The sequence below is a fragment of the Stylophora pistillata genome, chromosome 1 (genome assembly GCF_964205215.1).
Source record: "Stylophora pistillata chromosome 1, jaStyPist1.2, whole genome shotgun sequence".
Taxonomy (NCBI): Eukaryota; Metazoa; Cnidaria; class Anthozoa; order Scleractinia; family Pocilloporidae; genus Stylophora; species Stylophora pistillata.
Window position 1 is genome coordinate 37691589 of NC_142519.1, and position 9014 is coordinate 37700602.

The 9014-nt window shown below is 39.8% G+C and overlaps 1 pseudogene; it reads right to left on the reverse strand.

The window, feature by feature from the left end:
• Positions 1-921: 921 nt before the first annotated feature.
• Positions 922-7316, reverse strand: LOC148742352 (uncharacterized; annotated as a pseudogene).
• Between the last annotated feature and the right edge of the window lie 1698 nt (positions 7317-9014).

Genomic DNA, 9014 nt, shown 5'->3' on the forward strand with positions numbered 1-9014 from the left:
CTTTTTTTATATTCTACGTAAAGTATTTTAGGTTTTCATAACAATTGCATGGAAAAAAAGGGAAGTCGTCCTAAAACGTTGCATAAACATGATCAGTCGTAACGCTTGCACGACAAAGTAAACAAAGGCGATCAGAAGTTCCTCGGTAATTCTCCTTGAATCAGGTCAATAGCCACGTACAGAGTGGAGAAGATCAAAATTAAAGAATACAATCTGGCATTCTGGTCATTGCAGATACCTTGTGTTGCTTAAAAGGACACAAAAACAACTTCAAATACATGTATGTTAACGTGTTACCAAACAACGTTCTGCATAAAGATAATTTCGTAAATGGTAGTTAAGACTTTCCATCACATACTTCTCAGCTTTGAGGTAATTTGTTGATGATAAGGATATCCAAGCAGTTAATAATTGCGAAACGTTAGTAATCCACCCGCCACATTTCCCATTATTACTAGGCTAAATCTTTATGTCTCAATACTTTTGTCTTGAAATGTATGAGGCATTTAGCGATGCAATCAGTAGAAGCAATCAGTCATTGTTTATAAATCGGGAAGGGTACGGGAGGGAATCGGAGGATTTTGGTAGTATTACAATAAATTCCACCTAAGCCCGCCTTAAGGCTTTGTGATATTCGTATAACCCCCACCTCACAATGGCAGTAAATAGGCAGTCTATTTTCATCAGTCCTCCTTTAATTTCTGTTGGCGACAACTTATCGTTTCTCTTAACAACCACATGATCCCCAGAAAATCCTCCACCCCTGGCGATAAATAGTGACAGGTCCTTTAGCTCCTATTTCCACTTACTATCCCCACAGCGAATGTAACTTATCTCCGCCTATAAAATACCTGAAAACTAGTTCATGTAGCGATCGAAAGTCATGAAATGGAATGAGGCACAGAGTTAGAAGTAGCCTTCCTATATCTCTTGGAAACATGTGCATTCGGTTTCCATGTCACTTAGTTTCTTGAGTAACGTGGCCTTGAAATCTCTGCCTTTGAAAAAAATTTCAAAAAATGCACAGATTTCCCTCAAAGTGGTGGCTTTAAACTTCTCTAACGTGTCATTTGTAACTTGTTCGCAAATATTATGCCCATCAGATAATATTGGATGAGCAAGTCCGACTTCGGAAATAACACCCGCTACAACCTTTTTCCTTGCTTCGTGTTCAAGGTAACCGCTTTCTTCTTCGATAAGACTTTCGTCGTCATCATCGTGGTCATCGTCGTCATCGTCGTCGTTTGCATCCTGTTCTGAATCTTTTGGGACTGTGGTTTTTCTTCGTTACAAAGCAGAAAACCCCGAAAAGAAGATTTGAACCTTTCTCTTTGTTAGCCATTCATTTCTGGTGAATTTTCTTGTACCATCTGCCTCTCTCGCCTTTCTCATTTCTGCCGCAGCTTGTGCGGGATCGGCTTTGCTGCCCATTCTTTCACCGGTTTGAAACCTTCTTGAGAGATACCCTTTTACTTTCTCGGTGAATCTTGTTCCACTACCCTCCGGTCTCTGAAGGGCCCAGCCCATCTTGCACACTTTAGTCAGTTCAACTTCTCCCGTCACTTCGGGTGTTGCTATCTTTGATTCAAGAGTTAGAGAGAAAAATTTCATTGCCCACTCACGTCTAAGGCCGTCGGAAAGGCTCGCTGATGCTTCTTTCTTGCTGTGCTCCCCGAGGTGCACATAATCCTGGAGTTCTTCTGAATAAGTGAACTAAGAGCAGCAATCTTTTTCTGGGCAGCGAAATAGCAAGTCCTCTTTATCATCGCTGGAACTTTGGCTATGATTGCGATTTTGTTTTATGGCCCCTGGAGCTGTGGCGAAGAAACCATGATTGTCTACTTTCCCTGACACAATGGGGTCTTGCTTCTCAAGGATGAGCTCTGACCATGGTATTAATTTGTCCTTACCGACCTCATTGGCTTTTGAGAGCCGAAGACCATCCTTTTCATACCTGAAATTCTGGAAAAAGCTGAAATTATTGATGCCCTTAATTCTGAGTTCCTTTCTATCACTAACAATTTCACAAATAGCAGCTCACGATCCCTTCACTTGTCTCACTTTTAATGCTTCATGCATGTCAGCTGCCGTCAAAATGTTATGGCCTTCATTGCAATATCTACAAATTGCCCCTTTCATTGAACTGATGATGCGATGGCAAACATCCTTGCCAGATTGTAGTTCAGAAGAATCATACCTTGAGAAGAAGAAAAGGAAGTATCTCGGTTAGAATAACTGATCTATCAATACCTGCCATACTAATACAGATGTTACTAGGTAGGCTTAGTGTATGCTGTTGCGTCTACTACCACATTCCACTCATCATGAAAATGCTAATATGAAAATTATACTTTTTAACGATTTTAAAGAGGAAGATATGAAAGGGCAACTCCTCAATAAATAAATACCTACGGAGTTGTATTCTCTCAGGATGTCCTTTGAGAAAGTAAGCATTCATTCGCTACACGTATTTGTGCGTATAGCAATAGCATGTGAACTAGAGAGGTTTATTAAAAGTACGTTTTAATCTGCTTTTAAGCAAGGGGGTCGGTGTAGAGAGGATAATTACGTTCCTGCGGTGTATTATCAAAAGATTCTGATCAACATTGTTTGCATCGGCTCTGAAATATAAGTTACTATAATGAACAGAGACAGCAAGAAAGTTTTAACTTAAAAATTCTGAAGTCAATCAAGCTATGAATTTTCGAGTTTTTAAAAGAATGTTTTCGCGTTGTAATAAAAAAGCATTCTCATCTTACCTCATCACCTTGATTCCAGCGCGGGAACCAACGTTAGAGGCAGCTACAATTAGATTGTTGTTGTGGTAACAGCCTGCGCCATCTGATCGCAAAAATACCTCTTTACGGTAGGCTTGATCTGTTTGATGTTACCGAGAACGTTTTCCAGAATTGTGTAAACTGCGTACCAGTCTTAGGCACAGCTTTAAAAGAGATGATTATATGACATGATCTCAAGGCCGTTGTCCTCTGCATTCCTCGTAATAACTGAACTGACATGCTAGTTTATTCCTCTCTTTTCGAACCCCTCAGACTGCTTTTCCCTGTATTTCAGTTGGATGAATTTCATGGCCCAGTCCATGACAATGAAGGAGGCATTTTTTCTGAGGAACGCGAGCAAATTTTGTTTTGCTCTCTCGTGATTCTTTGTCCTGATTATATGCGCCTTCCGCTGAAGAATCGCCTCTCTGGCTTCACCATGGTCGTGTTTCAGGTGCTCTTTCTTCTCTATCCTGTCAAAAGTTATCAAAGGAGATTAAATTTCATTTCCGATTGCCTGAGTAACGGATTTCAAACTTTCGCAACTATCACAGCTAGCTTGAGGCTCATGCGAACAACTTTTTTGAAACTCGGGGTTTTTGGGGATCACTTAGAGAAAAACGCGTACAATGGTCGTGGCAAGGACTGCCATCCTCTTGACAGTGCATCCGATACTCTGTCTTGAGGTATCGCTTTGCATCCATCAGATTCTTCCGAACGTCTTAACACTACTACGCAGTTGCCCCGCCCTCTTCCAATTCCTCCACTATCTTGTGCATTGCTTTAGCTAATTAAAACCTTCCGCTCCGCTTGCAACAGTGTTGTATAGTCCTTGAAGGGATCGCCTTTGAGAGGCCTCTCTTGATTGCAAAATTCTGTAAAACGATGATTTTCCAAGGGGGTCAAAGACTTCCTCGCAAGTATTTAACTGAGAGATTGTTCAATCATCGTTGATCGTCGAACAATTCTGATGACATTTGGCAGGACAAGACGATCCCCAGAGTCAAGTTTTAAAGTCCTCTTTATTTCCATAGGCCACATCTTGGTAAAAATATGGTTGGTCTACAAAATACTGAAAATGATCAAGTTTCACTAGGTTTATTCAGACTCTGCAGTGTGGCAGTTTTTTGACGTTGAAACCAGTTCCGACACTTGGCATGAGTCCTTGCCTTCTTAATTTGTCGATCGCTTAGTTTTTCAAATGGCTGGTGCATTTTCTTTAAGAATTTCGCTGAATAGCTCGTTGCATACATACTCAAGATCTGTGTTTTCTGTTTCTTCGAAGGTGTCTGTTTGTATGCGGTTATCAGCGACTTCAAGTCACCCGAGCAAACTTCATTTGTTACCGTAGCCTTAAATGCTTGCAACAACTCTTCCTTGTCTTTTGGAGCGATTACATTACAAACAGCGCGACATGCCTCTTCCACGTGATCCAAACATAGGGCTTTTTCATTTGTTGTTGCCTTTCCCATTCCTTTGAAAGCCTAGAAGAAACCGGTTCTAATTTTTGTCCTGCGAGTGAGGCAATCCTTGTCATAGCCTCATTGTAGGTCTTTAACACGTGCCTATCGGCCTCTTCTTCATCTGATGAGTCACCTTTTGACAAAGTCTCAGCCATTTCACGCCACTTCCTGAGGAGTCCAAGTGGAATCCCGGTTGTATATTTCTACGTCTAAATGTGGAATAGAAAACATCTCCGATTTTGCTCCTCTTTTGCTTTCCTGAAAATTCAAAATCAGGCAAGGCATTCAGTAATTGATAACATTTATCACCGTCGGACTGATTGCGCTAAGCATTAGAGATCTCTTGCGTGTGGGACGCATGAAGTTATTAATATACGTACCTCGACAGGTATGCTATGCCATAAGAACCCTTATCTTCAGCTAGATTTGGTTTTTCTTCCTCTGATGTCCTTAGCGAAAGTCACTCATTCTTTAACCGGCTTTTATGTAACTTTCTGCAGCTGCTGCCGGATGGCCAAAATGTGCACAAGAAAGTTATTCTTACAAATGCCACCTAATTTAACAATATTACACGCAAAAAGTATCGCTATGGTCATTGCCATCCCAAGGATTATAAACTGTTTATATTCTATGGTTGCCATCTTAATTGATAGAGTTATCATCGTTGTTTCATCTTTTTAAAATGAACGCCTTGTTTTTTGGATGTTGCGCATTGTTATGTTACTAAAACTGAACGAAACTCACGAATTGCCTCCCCCCCCTCTCTGTCTGTCTTTCTCTCTCCCTTTTTTTATTCTTCCTTTTATTTATTGTAATTTTCATAAGGACATCCTTTCCCTGTTCTTGTTATTACCCCTGTTCCTCTCTAATTACTTGTCTCAAGAACAAATAATTGGAAATTTTTTCACTCTGCTGCAAACGTTAGTAGCGTTATTTGAATCGCAAGGCTTAATTAAATTTTCCTTGTAAAACGGCTTCTAACTTTTAACACTTTTTGGCCTACCGCACCAACATAAAAGTTGTCTATCTCGAAACATTTTCTGTCATCACCAACACTTTACAATTGTGAATGGTTTGTCTCGACTTTAAAAATTTTGGCTATGGCAGGCAAATCTCCCACTACACCGCCGACAAATTTTTTACGGATGAAAAATGGACAAAATGGAGTAAATAAACAAAGCCGTGTGAAAACTGGAAAAAAACGACTAATAAACAAAGCCGTATTAAACTTGAGCGGATGCAAATTAAGGGATAAAATTTTTTTATGAAAAAAACTGTCTTTTGATCTTGTGGAGACTCTGCCTGCTGGTGTAGCTAGGCCCTCACAAATCAATTTTTAATAAAATAATAACCTTCGCATTCAAGGAATTGAAAATAGTACTCACGTGATCCGACTGGAACTATCATTCTGATTATTCTCAAAACATCTCTAGCTAGTCTGGCGATGAATACTCGGCCACCTTTCACTGCCTCGTATTTTCCTTTGTGCTCTGTATGCTGACAAGTACTTCTAAAGCATTTCCAGTGTTAATTTTCCCAAAACGTTCCGATGTTTAGAACAAACAAAATTCCGTTTAATTTTTCCTTTTCGGAGTCAAAATGATGGGAACGAAGCAAAATTGACTCGTACTCGAGGATTTCGCTGGATAGATGGTACTTCAACTGACTTGATACGTCGTCCTGGCTTTCCAGGAGAGATATCAGGACTGAGGCTCCGCTTAAATACCCGCATCCACTACAATCTTTGCTTTCCATAAAATAAATAGAAATTTTTGTGGGATAAATTTCTCAAAACATATCAATAACTGAAGATCCTCTAAACAAACACATGGGTAAAAGACTTATCCAAAGCGAGAGGGCTGGATCGAGGTATGCTAGAGTCTTAGGGAGGGGGGGGGGGGCAGCGTAGACCAATGTAAGTTTAATTACCGTCCCCAATTCTTTTATTTCACTCCATCTATAACTTTTGGTTCTAATTCGTTACATGAATTACTTTTAAGTTTCAATTTACATATCCGCGGAACAAGTCATGGAACAAATGGACAAGTTAGCATAGTCAGGTCACGCAACATACCAGGCCGTGTTTGCCTCCTGAGGAATGATTAAGCTTGTCCCTCAAGAACTTTGTGGACTGTAACAACGTAAAATCTCTAATTATGGCAGCAAATGTTCAGAAAAGAGGGCCTTTTGATTGCATTCCGTGTGCTAAACCTCGGTAGAAACAGCAAGAATTCTTGCAGAAGGTTGTTTTGTAGATAAGACCGTAACATACATGTTTTAACTTGTTTGTGTGTCCTTTTAAGCAAGACCTTATGTCTGAAATGACCAGAATGCCAAATTGGACTTTTTAATTTTGATCTTCTCCACTCTGTACGTGGCTATTGACTTGACTCAAGGAAAATTATCGAGTAAGCGCCTTCTGATCGCCCTTTGCTTACTTTTTCACGCAAGCGTTACGACCGATCACGTTTATGCAACGTTTTAGGACGACTTACAACTTATTTCCATCCAATTGTTATGAGAACCTAAGATAATTAACGTAGAAGACAAAGAAACGAAGTTTCAACGGTCAAATACATATCTCCGTCATTTTTTAGAATCATCCAAATGAGCTTTGACACGTGCCCGATTAAGTAAAGACACTGATCTGCGTTGTTTTCAAGATGATGGTGGATGAGAGCTAGAGAGATACCCGCAGTTTGGAAACAATTGATGACCTCCTTGGTGTATAAACTATCCTCCGATATGTCTTTTTAGCCCTATCTAAGCCTAAATCTTGAGAATTCTTTATTTTGAATTAATTCATTTTTGATATGCAAATTGTGTCGAAGGGAAGGGTCTCTTCGGATCATGTTGGTATGAAAATGATTTCAAGGGTAGTTTCCATATTCTGTCTGTGAACTGACAGAATATAGCTAGTAACTTGAAGCAAGAGGGAATTCTGTGAGCTACGCTACTGCAGTCGCAGCGCGCTCGACAAAAGCCGTGAGATTATCACTTATGATCCAACTCCCAAAAAAGAAACAACAACTTTGAGTTGAAATTTACAAGACATGTTTCGACATTCTCACGTCATCTTTAGTTGCAAATGAACATTTAATGGTTGTACATTTGAATTAAGGTACGTTACAAATTACGTGTCTGGGCTTACGTTATATTTAAATGTTAAAAATGCGAAAAATAATGTAAATAGCGCGCGCTTGACTAGATAAAAAAAAAAATCACAAATAAATAAAATAATAATAATGACAAAACAAAAGACCAAGGAACAACATAATTAAAAGGAAAGAGACAATTCTAGATGTTTCAATTGCTGATTAAGAATGGGTTTTTCCCACCTAATATGCAATGCCTCTTTGATCTTAATTTGATATTTTGAAGCGGCAGAATCTAAGATCTTGAGACATTCAGTATCACAAGAGTTAAGACAGGCCCGTGATGATTGCAGGTGCTTGTAAATATGCGAAGTTTTGTCCGACAAGAGGTGCTCACGAACTCGTGTACAAATGTGGCGAGTGGTCTCACCAATATAACTGACATTACAGCCAGCACATGAAAATTTATATACGACACGCGAACGTAGACCTGGCGGTACTGAATCTTTCACACTGACCATGTTTCTGAGTTTAAACGTACTGAAGACTTACTTAACATCTAAATCAGCTCTACAATAACGTTTGAGTAGTTGTCTTAACTTAGTCTGAGCGATGTCCGAAAACCGACCAACATAAGGAAGTTTATAATAGTGCGAAGAAGGTTTACCGGAGGTAGCACAGGCGTTAGAACTTATGATCGTTGTTTACACGGATGGTCTAGCCAAAAGTTAATTTTCGCTTGTGGCGAGGCAAAAAAAAGAGAACTGGAAAGCAACCAAACTATTTTTGATACATGTTTCCTAAACCCTTTTCATAGGAAAAAAATTGAGGAAAATTTTTTTTGGCCGGGCAGTCGAGAGGATCCACTTCTAGCGGGAGTGGCACTTCAGGTGGCTGAACACAGTTTTCGCGCGCGATTTTGCTGGTGCAATTCAGCGCGCGCACAAGGATTGTAAAAAACAAACTTGGCGTCAATAGAGCGGTCATTTTATTTACACAACACGTACCCGCACTGTCTGTGCTATTTTTCTCTATAGTTGGCGCGGTGATTGAGGGCTTTAATCTTTTCTTACGAAGATATGTTAGAATAAGTTTAGGGTGCAAAGAACCCAGCAATTCTCGGCTTTTTCGCCGTTACTGAAATCAACCAGTTATTAACTTCAGGGAAGTTCATGGTATCTTTCGATGTTGAGAGTTTGTTCACTAGTATACCTCTTGATGAATACATTGATCTGGCAATCAGATACATTTACTAAGGTAGCCCTGGTCTTAAGATAAACGCCGCTGACCTAAAAACGCTTTTTACCTTCGAAACAGCTGAGACTGGTTTCTTGTTTAAGGGTGTGTTTTATGATCAAATAGGTGGGGTTGTCATGGGGTCCCCACTTGCACCAGTACTTGCAAACCTCTTTATGGGACATCTTGAAAAAAACTGGCCAGATAACTATTCATTCTCTGAAGTTCTGTTCTACAGACGCTATGTTGATAACACCTTTTGTTTGTTCGATAGCGAGGAGGACGCGCTCGTGTTCTTTGATTATATCAACGCCAGGCATCCTAGTATTCGTTTCACAATGGAAAAGGAAATTGATAAGAAATTATCGTTTCTAGACATATTGTTAGACAACAATCATACAACCATCGTCACTAGTGTATATCGCAAGAGGACGTCTACTGGT